The sequence below is a fragment of the Equus caballus genome, chromosome 3 (genome assembly GCF_041296265.1).
Source record: "Equus caballus isolate H_3958 breed thoroughbred chromosome 3, TB-T2T, whole genome shotgun sequence".
NCBI lineage: Eukaryota > Metazoa > Chordata > Mammalia > Perissodactyla > Equidae > Equus > Equus caballus.
This window is the reverse complement of record NC_091686.1, coordinates 40,256,083-40,265,554: the sequence shown is the minus strand read 5'-3', so window position 1 is coordinate 40,265,554 and position 9,472 is coordinate 40,256,083.

The window sequence follows — 9,472 nt, the reverse complement described above, 5'->3', positions numbered from 1 at the left end:
ATACAGAACATTCCATCCAAAAGCCACAGAATATACATTCTTTTCAAATGCACATGACACGTTCTCCAGGATTGATTACATATTAGCTCACAAACAAGTCTCAATAAATTTAAAAAGATAGAAATAATACCATGCATCTTTTCTGACCACAAAGGTATTAAACTAGAAATCAACTACCATGAGAAAACCAGAAAAGCCACAAAAATGTGGAGATTAAACAAAATGCTAATGAACAATGATTGGGTCAATGAAGAAATCAAGGGAGAAATAAAAAATCCCTGGAAACAAATGAAAATGAAAATACAACATGACAAAATCTATGGGCTGAAGCAAAAGCCATTCTAAGAGGAAAGTTTATAGAAATTCAGGCCTAGCTCAACAAAGGAGAAAAACCCTAAATAAACAGTCTAACAGCTTATCTAAGGGTACTGGAAAAAGAAGAATATGCAAATCTCAAAATCAGCAGAAGGAAGAAATAATACAAATCATCACACAAATAAACAAAATAGAGAGTAAAAATACAATAGGAAAAATTAAGGAAACCAAGAGCTGGTTCTTTGCAAAGATAAACAAAATTGATAAACCTGTAGCTAGAATCACCAAGAAAAAAAGAAAGAAGGCTCAAATAAATACAATCATAAATGAAAGAGGAGAAATTACAACCACCACCTCAGAAATACAAAAGATAATAAGAGAATACTATGAAAAGCTATACACCAACAAATTGGATAATAGAAGAAATGGTTAAATTCTTAGAAACGTACAACCTTCCAAAACTGGACCATGAAGGAATAGAGAATTTGAATAGACCAATCAGCAGTAAGGAGATCAAAACAGCCATCAAAAACCTCCCAAAAATAAAAGTCCAGGACCAGATAGCATCCCTGGTGAATTCTACCAAAACATTCAATGACTTAATACCCATCCTTCTCAAACTGTTCCAAAAAATTGAAGAGGAGGGGAGGCTTCCTAACTCATTCTAGAAAGCCAACATTCTCCTGATACCAAAACCAGACAAAGCCAACAGAAAAAAAGAAGTTAAAAGCCAATGTCACTGATAAACATTGATGCAAAAATCCTCAACAAAATACTATCAAATCGAATACAACAAGACATTAAAAACATCATACATCATGACCAAGTGGGTTTCATTCCAGGGATACAGGGATGGCTCAACATCTGCAAATCTATCAATGTGATACACCACATTAACAAAATGAAGAATAAATATCACATGATCATCTCAATAGATGCTGAGAAGCCATTTGACAAGATACAGCAAAAATACATTTATGATAAAAAACTTTGAATAAAATGAGTATAGAAGGAAAACACCTCAACATAATAAAGGCCATATATGACAAATCCACAGCAAATGTCATTCTAAGGAGAGAAAAAGTGAAAGCTATCCCTCTAAGAACAGGAACCATACAAGGATGCCCACTGTCACCACTCTTATTTAACGTGGTATTGGAAGTCATAGTCAGAGCAGTCAGGCAAGAAAAAGAAATAAAAGTGATCCATATTGGAAAAGAAGAAGTGAAACTGTCACTATTTGCAGATGACATGATTTTATATATAGAAAACCCTAAAGAATCCACAAAAAAAGTTTTAGAAATAATAAATGAATACAGGCAAGTCACAGGATACAAAAATCAACATACAAAAATTGGTGGCATTTCTATACAATAATGACGAAGTCATAGAAAGAGAAATTAAGAATACAATCTCATTTACAATTGCAACAAAAAGAATAAAATATCTAGGAATAAACTTAACCAAAGAGGTGAAAGATCTGTACACTGAAAACTACAAAACATTGTTGAAAGAAATCCAAGAAGACACAAATAAATGGAAAGATATCCCATGCTCTTGGATTGGAAGAATTAACATTGTTAACATGTCCATACTTCCTAAAGCAATCTATAGATTCAACGGAATCCCTACTAACGTTCCAACAACATTTTTCACAGAAATAGAACAAAGAAGCCTAAAATTTATATGGAACAAGAAAAGACCCCAAATAGCCAAAGGATTCCTGAGAAAAAGCAACAAAGCTGGAGGCATCACACCGCCAGATTTCAAAATATACTACAAAGCCATAGTAACCAAAACAGCATGGTACTGGAACAAAAACAGACACACAGATCATTGGAACAGAATCGAGGGCCCAGCAATGAACCCACACGTTTATGGACAGCTAATATTCGACAAGGGAGCCAAGAGCATATGATGGAGAAAGGAGAATCTCTTCAATAAATGGTGTTGGAAAACTGGACAGCCCCATGCAAAGGAATGAAAGTAGACCATTCCCTGATACCATGTATAAAAATCAACTCAAAATGGATTAAAGACTTGAATGTAAGACCCCAAACCATGAAACTTCTAGAAGAAAGCATCAGCAGTATACTCTTTGACATTGGTCTTAGCAGCATGTTTTCAAGTACCATGTCTGACCAGGCAAGGGAAACAAAAGAACAAATGAACAAATGGGACTACATCAAACTAAAAAGCTTCTGCACAGCGAAGGAAACCATCAAAAAAATGAAAAGACAGCCTAACAATTGGAAGAAGACATTTGCAAACCATATACCAGATAAGGGGTTAATATCCAAAATATACAAAGAACTCATACAGCTCAACAACAAAAACTCCAATTAAAAGTTGAACAATTAAATTAAACAACCCAATTAAAAAATGGGTAAAAGATCTGAACAGAGATTTCTCCAAAGAGGATATACGGATGGCCAACAGGTATATGAAAAAATGCTCAACATCTTTACCTCTCTGGGAAAAGCAAATCAAAACTACAATGAGGTATCACCTCCTTCTGGTCAGAATGGCTATAATTAACAAGACAGGAAACAAGTGTTGGAGAGGATGTAGAGAGAAGGGAACCCTTGTTCACTGCTGGTGGGAGTGCAAACTGGTGCAGCCACTATGGAAAGTGGTAAGCAGTATCCTCAGAAAATTAAGAATAGATCTACCACATGATCCAGCTATCCCACTGATGGGTATTTATCCAAAGAACTTGAAAATACAAAGACATAAACGTACTTGCACCCCTATGTTCATTGCAACATTATTCACAATATACAAAACTTGGAGGTACCAAGGTGCCCATCAAGGGACCTAATGGATAAAGAAGAAGTGGTATTTATACACCATGGAATACTACTCTGCCATAAAAAGTGATGAAATCTGGCCATTTGTGACAACATGAATGGACCTTGAGGGTATTATGGGAAGTGAAATAAGTCAGAGGGAGGAAGTCAAATACTGTATCATCTCACTCCTAAGTAGAAGATAATTAGAAGGACAAACAAACACTAGATTGGTGGTTACCATAGGGGAAGGGGGGGAGGGCAAAAGGTGTGATTAGGCTCACATATGAGGTGATGCACTATAATTAGTTTTTGGGTGGTGAACAAGATTAAATCTACACAGAATTCAAAATATATTATGATGTACATCTGAAAGATATATGATGTTATAATCCAATGTTACTGCAATAAAATAAAACAAGAAAAAAAATAGCATGGTTTTGTGGAAAATGCAAAAATTATTCAATTTATTTTCACTTTTTAGAACTATATAATCAGAATTCAGTATGTATTTTAACATCAGATGGAATCCCTGATGGCTGAAAGAAATAATTCCTTACTGCTAGTGTTCAGAAAGTAAATCAGTTTCTCTTTGAGGAGGTGACATTTGAGTAGAGACTTAGTAAGTGAGGAAATAATACACACTACTGAGAGCATTTCAGGTAGATAAGAGAACAAATAGAAGTTCCTTGAGACATAATTTTGTACTTTTGAGGAAACTCCAGAAGCCAGTGTGGGAAGACAGGAGCATGCCAAAGGAGAGCAGCTGTGCATGGAGGTAGAAAGGAAGCTGGACTACCAGCCATTTGCGACATAATGGCTAAGGGAATGACCTTGGAGGTTTTCCCCAATGTGGTAGAAATGCACTGGACAGTAAGGAGCAAGGAAGCATGAAATCTGCATCAAAGGGAGGGCTCACCCACGTTTTTAATCTTTCTCTTGTAAGACTAGGAAGTGATACTGGATTTTAGTAAACCAGTCTAAGAAATGCTGTACTTAGTTGGGATTCTACTTCTCCTACATAAGAGATGTCTTTTTCTTTGTTCCTAGATTTTTAGGCAGAAGCAAAATCTTCATGTGTGTATGTTACTTCACTTTGATTTTATGAAATATAGTCAGAATTTGTTCGTGAATTCACGATTGCCATTGGATAAATATATGTTTTCCAGAATGTCATACAATTGGAATCATACAGGATATAGAATTTTTATGTTGGTTTCTTTCACTTACCAATATTATTTGCGTTTTATTCACATCTTTCCAAGCCTTAATAGCTCATTTATTTTTATCACTGAATAATATTCCATTGTATAGATATACCACAGTTAATTTATCCATTCCTTTCTTGAAGGATATCTTGGCTGCTTCCAAGTTTTGGTAAATAAAAAAAAAAAAATGCCATATATATGTGTATTCAGGTTTTTGTGTAGGCATAATTTTTCATTTCATTTGACTAAATACAAAGGAATCTGATTGCTGGATCATGTGATAAAAATATATTTAGTTTGGTAAGGAACTGACAAACTGTCTTACAAAGTGGCTGTACCATGTTGCATTTTCTCCAAGAATGAATAGAGTTCCTATTGCTACACATCCTCACCAGTATTTGTTGTATTTTGAATACTAACCATTCTGATATGTGTATAGTGAAATCTCATTGTTGTTTTAATTTTAAATTCTTTTTTTTGAGGAAGATTAGCCATGAGCTGACATCTGTGGCCAATCCTCCTCTTTTTGCTGAGGAAGACTGGCCCTGAGATAACATCCTTGCCTATCTTCTTCTACTGTGTATGTGGGATGCCTACCACAACATGACTTGCCAAGCGGTGCCGTGTCCGCACCCACGATCCAAACTGATGAACCCTGGGCCGCCAAAGCGGAATGTGCACACTTAACTGCTGTGCCACTGGGCCAGCCCCTAATTTGAAATTCTTTAAAGACATGATGTTGAACATCTTTTCATATGGTTACTTGTCATCTGTGTATCTTTTTTGGTGAGGTTTGTGTCCAGATCATGTGCCCATTTTTAACTGTATTTTTTTTTTTCTTATTATTGAGTTTTAAGCGTTCTTTGTATATTTTGAATTCCAGTCCATTGTAAGATATATGTTTTGGAAAGATTTTCTCTCATCCTGTAGTTTGTCTTTTCATTCTCTTAGCATTATCATTTGCATAGCAGAAGTTCTTAATTTTAATGTTCAATTTGTCTATTTTTTTCATGAATTGAGCTCTTGATGTTGTATCAAAAATGTGATTACCAGATCAAGATTTTATCCGAGATCACCTAGATTTTATCCTATGTTATCTTCTAAGTTTTTTGTAGTTTTGTGTTTTACATTTAGATGTGTGATCCATTTTAAGGTAGTTTCTGTGATGCATGTGCAGTCTGTCTATATAGACACTTGAAGCTGCATTTCTGGTTTTATTAGTAGTAGTAGTATTTCAATTTTATAGCTAAACAAACTATACTAATAAGCTATAAACTATATATAAGTATATAAACTAATGGAGTATATCACATTCTGGGGAAAATAAAACTATGGAGACAGTAAACAGGTGAGTGGTTGGCAAGGACTGGGGGAGATATGGAGGGTTGAGAAGGTTCAGCACGGGAGATTTGTAGGGTAGTGATAGTATTCTTTACCACACGGTGATGACAGACACATACTATTTCACATTTTTCAAAACCCATAGAATGTACAACACGAACAGTGAACTCTAATGTAAACTATGGACTTTTGTTAATAATAACATATCAATATGTGTTCAGTAATTGTAATAAATAACCACAATATTATAAGATGTAAATAAGAGGACAAACTGTATGTGGGAGCAGAGGAAGTTCATGGTAACTCTTTGTGCTTTCCAATTGATTTTTCTGTACACCTATAACTTCCCTAAAAATAAAATCTATTAATTTACTTCTTTTTGAGGAAAATTATCCCTGAGCTAACTGCTGCCAATCCTCCTTTTTTTGCTGAGGAAGACTGGCCCTGAGCTAACATCCATATCCATCTTCCTCTACTTTATATGTGGGACTCCTACCACAGCATGGCTTTTGCCAAGCAGTGCCATGTCCACCCCCGGGACCTAAACCAGCGAACCCCGGGCTGCCAAAGCGGAATGTGCGCACTTAACTGCTGCACCACCGGGCTGGCCCCTATTATTTTTTTAAAGTAAAGGAAAGATTCAGAGGAAAGTGTGAAAATATATACAGCTTTATGTGAGTATTAAATGAGTTTTTTTTTTATCATGCGCTTAGCCCAGTGCCTAGCACTTAATGTATATCAAGATTGGAGCTCTTTGATGATGAATATAATAACAATGATAAAACAAAGAAGGATGTCCCTCGATCAGTGTGATAAGTGCCAATTTATAAACAAAGAACTTCCCCCAAATCAGAAGAATAAATGAATTCTTCTATCAGGGTGGGGGACCGAGGACAACTATGTAAAAAGTTTCAACGGAAATATGTCATTTAATCTGAGATTTGAAGAATAGGGAAATCTTATTAGACAGAGCAGAAGATAAAGTGCTTTCTTAGAGAAGAGATGGCATTTGCAAAGCAATGGATATATTATGTAAACTGACAGTTTTCAGAAACAGACTAGTAAATATGCCCAAAGCACTGGATACGTGGCAAAAATAGGGACAAATTTGAAATCCAGTAGTTTTTTAATGGCGAGTTACAAATTATTACTTGATTTACATACTAAAAGTTTAAACAACAAACATTGGATTTCTTTTACGCCAGTTAGCTATTTCCTTTACACATTCAGATGAATAAGTTATTGAAGACGATTTCTAAATTGTTTATTTAGTATATTGTAGGTTCATGAAAATCCATGATTTTAGATGTGATTTAGGATAAAGAAATTTAGGACTAATAGCAGCTAGAGATAAATTACTTTATAACTATTTAGCTAAGAACTTTAGGAAATTTTTATTGATTACTTGAACACAAAAAATAGTCATATATTATACCTTGCCCATTTTCTCCATCAAGAATTTTTCTGAGTGAGGATAAATGAGCTAAATTTTATTTTACTATTGTTGTTAGTGTTAATTTATAGCATAATCACTGAAGAGGCAAAACTGGGCATATTTTGGATGGGTGAATGCAAACCAATTACCGGAAAAATAACTTCCAACGTTTACATAACAAAAGCACTTTCTATGTATGCATGTATAATCAGAAACATTGAATAGATTTTTTTCTGTATTACATCAAATATTTTCTTACATTTTCTACATGAATAAGTGATAAAAACCTTTCTTAATTATATTTTATGGACTCTGTGACATACAAATTTCTGACTATAAAAATGAATGTCGATCTGGGGCTGGCCCCATGGCCGAGTGGTTAAGTTCGCGCGCTCCGCTGCAGGCGGCCCAGTGTTTCGTTGGTTCAAATCCTGGGCGCAGACATGGCACTGCTCGTTAAGCCATGCTGAGGCAGCGTCCCACATGCCACAACTAGAAGGACACACAACAAAGAATATACAACTATGTACTGGGGGGCTTTGTGGAGAAAAAGGAAAAAATAAAATCTGAAAAAAAAAAAATGAATGTCGATCTAAGAAATCACTTTATAAAACTGAAATATGTTATAAATTTTTACTATGCTATTTAAAATGTATTTGCTTGACCTCATACTTTGTTATTAAAATGTATTTCTTATTTACTTGACTCGTTGATAGTTTCTTTATTATAATATATTTCTCTAAGTAAAATGTCATCAACTTCCAAAAAGAAGAATGAAGATTTCTTAGTTTGAACAATGCTATATATTAAAATTAATTGCAGGTATTATCCCTAACAAATTAGTTGGTTATCCTATAAATTAGAACACATAAAAGATGTTTATTATTCCCACTATATTTAATATACTGGATAGAATGTTCAATGATTTCAGGAAAGTAACTGAAATGATTTTAAAGATTAGAAGAATAAAGAAAATAATGTTCACTTAGTTGTGGTTGCCATAATTATTTATTTATTAAAAAACGACTGAAATCACGAAAATTATTCAAGTTACTGAAGGAGTTCAGGAAAATTATTGGATCTACTTACAAAGATTTACTTTCATCAACAAATGACCATGAAAAACATTCAAAATAAGATAATATTCTCAAGAGCAAAAACAAACAAAATAACTTAAAAACTATAAGTTAAGCTAAACCTTTTTTTTAATAGAATGTGGAACATTAATGAAATCATAAAATATGGAGAGATACTGCTTACTCTTGGTAAAGATATCAATTCTAACGCAAATTAGTACATAAATTTAATGAAAAACATTAAAATGTAGATTCAGAATCTTTGAGAAACTTGTTTGAACTTTGTGCAAAATTTATATAGTAAAAAATTATCACTATATAAATAAATGAAGGGTAGAGTGTAAAGAAATACTAGATATTAAGATTTTCTAACACATATTTGTAAACAAATTGAGGAAGTGATGTATAGGTGAAATCAGTCAACTTGAGTAGTGGAACATAGTAAAGAATTTAGAGAGAGATCAGTATACAGAAAGATTTAAAATGTAATGTGTAAGCCACAAATCAATGGTTAAGGCTCAGTTTCTTAGTGGTTGGTGTAAATATAAAGGAACAGCATGAGGAAGACCTTTGTAATGATGTAATAATTGTGTATTTTGACTGCAGTAGCTGTTCTAGAAATCTGCACATGTGATAAAATTATTTCGAACTAGAGAACACACACAGTAACACTGTTAATTTTCTGGTTTTGACATGGTGCTATGTTTATGTAAGATGAAACCACTGGAATTTTCAGTTTTGGCATGACTGTGTGAGGAAATTCACAGACCTGCTCCCCATTGAACCTGGTGGAAATTATCAAAAATGACAAAACAGTCAGAGTTTCTGGAAATGACTCTGAAGGAATACAGCAAATAAAGAAATATTTAGTAGGAAATTTACTAAAACTCGGTAAAAAGTGTTAAAGTCTGTGGTATTTAACCAAGATGTGTGTCTTCTTGTCCCACTTCCAGTTTAGTGAGACAGAATCTCTGCTGCAGACAGGCACAGCTAAAAACGTGGGACTTCCTCTCTCTCCAGCTCTTTGTCAGAGAGATATCTTCCTGGGAGAAGGAGGAAGTCAGAAACCCTCATCCCACCCCTCAAGAAAAGTGTAAAAGGGGTTGGAGACTCTCTTTTTTCACCCCACACCCAAGCATGGGAAGGAGACTCTGCTGAAAATACTCAGGTCCCAATTTTTCTTGTCCAAGCTCATTAAGCAGAGGTTTCACACTGAGAGAGGCAAAATGAGCCAAACTGCTGTTTCCACCATCAAAAGAATGCTCAGTTTCTAAAGTAATGACATCATAGAGAAGTGTACCATTGTCC